General features: G+C 48.5%; 1 long non-coding RNA gene across 1 annotated transcript in view; it reads left to right on the top strand.

Annotated features, from left to right (window-relative positions):
• The window catches only part of LOC123521173, a 14,194-nt gene extending 12,906 nt beyond the window's left edge, over window positions 1-1,288 (top strand). The window contains exon 4 of the long non-coding RNA XR_006679642.1: window positions 477-1,288. This is a non-coding gene — a long non-coding RNA (uncharacterized LOC123521173). The remainder of the gene's footprint in view (window positions 1-476) is intronic.
• The last annotated feature ends 527 nt before the right edge of the window (window positions 1,289-1,815 follow it).

Raw genomic sequence — 1,815 nt, 5'->3', positions numbered from 1 at the left:
CCCTGGGAGGGGGTTATAGGTTGATCCTTGTAATCAGATGTTTATTAATCTACAAAAACAAATAGTCAATGTGCAGGTTAATATAAAAGTATTTCTTCCCTTTATAAAATGCTTTTGAAAATAAAATATTATGGTATAGATAGCAGGTGGGAACAGAATATCAGAAAGCAGGAACACAGAGCTATTAGGTGCTGTCTGATGGCAGTGTTAGGTAAGCATTGGCCTCTTTGCTATAAGTTCAGCATTTCATACTCACCAGCCATTCCTTGGGAGGGAGATGAAGTTGGCCACGCCCATAAAAATGTATGACCTCATAAACCCTATATAGAGTCTCTATGAGTCAGAACTGATTCAATGCCAGTGAGTGGGGCTCTCAAGTTTCCTCCAATTCATAGCATCCTTACATAAAAAGTAAAATGTTGCCCACTCTCACACTGTACTCAAAATTGTTGCTATGTTTGAACCCACTGTTGCAGCTACTGTGTCGATCCTTCTCATCGAAGGTCTCCCTCTTTTCTGCTGGCTCGCCCCGCCTGATGATCAAGTATATGAAATGAAGTGTCACTGTCCTCACGTCTAAGGAGCCCTCGAGTTATACCTCCACTAAGAGGTGTTTATTCTGGCAGTCCATGATACATTCCGTGTTCTCCATCAACACCATACTTCAAATACATCAAATTTTCTTCTGTCTTCCTTACCCGTTGTCCAATTTTTCCATGAATATGAGGTAATTGAAAATACCATGGTTCACGGCAGGTCGGCGGCTGTCTGGTCCCTGGGGATCCTGCTGTACAACATGGTCTGTGGAGATATTCCCTTCGAGCATGATGAGGAGATCATCAGGGGCCAGGTCTTCTTCAGGCAGAGGGTCTCTTCAGAGTGTCAGCATCTCATTAAGTAGTGTTTGGCCCTGAGATCATCAGATCGGCCCTCCTTCGAAGAAATCCAGAACCACCCGTGGATGCAAGATGTTCTCCTGCCCCAGGAAACGGCCGAGATCCATCTCCACAGCCTGACGCCGGAGCCCAGCAAATAGCAGCTCTTCTGGCAGGTCCTCCCTCCCTGTCGGATGGTCCAGGAGGGGAAGCTTCCCAAGTACCAGTGACACGTTTCACCAAGCAGGACAGGACTTGATACAGGAACAATATTTCCAACTCATTCCAGAGCCCAGGGCCCCTGGAGGCAGTCTCCACACGGGGAGGAAGAGACTCCACTCCAGGTGGCCTAGGTCTCAGCTCCCCTAGATGTGCGCTCCCCTCATTCTGTCCAGGCATTGCCGGACTTCTGCTAAGGCCGGGGGGGGCGGGAGGAGGGCGTTGAGAAACCCTGCCATGGGACTGGCCTGTTCCTTCATCACGAGTTCTGCTGATGCCGAGATGGGTCGGGTGGGGGTTGGGATGGGATATAGGACTAGCACCATTTTCAGTCCCTGTCACCTCTTCCGACTCTTCTGAGTGCCTTCCGTGGGGACTCCGTCTGTGCTGGGAGAAATACTTGAACTTGGCCTCTTTCACCTGCTGCTTCTCTGGAATCTGCCCGGGTTTGGTCCCCCGTTTTTCTCTCCCCCTCACCCCCCAGACGAAAGGTGCCATGGAGAGGCCACAGGGCCAAAACGCTGAGCCACCTGCCTGTTTTTCTGCCTCTTTTAAGTAAAACTCCGAGTGGACTGGTCTTCCTTTTTTGGGGATTTTTTTTTTTTTTGGTTGGTTATTACTTAAACTCTTTCAAAAGCTAAGACCTCACACACACACACAAATGCACAAACAATGCAAGTCAACAGAAAAACTGTAAATGTGTGTACAGTTGGCATGGTAG

The sequence above is a fragment of the Echinops telfairi genome, unplaced genomic scaffold (assembly GCF_000313985.2).
Source record: "Echinops telfairi isolate 266 unplaced genomic scaffold, ASM31398v2 ScPeMD7_7473;HRSCAF=8511, whole genome shotgun sequence".
NCBI lineage: Eukaryota > Metazoa > Chordata > Mammalia > Afrosoricida > Tenrecidae > Echinops > Echinops telfairi.
The sequence above is the reverse complement of the archived record's forward strand: the minus strand, read 5'-3'. Positions and strand labels throughout refer to the sequence as shown.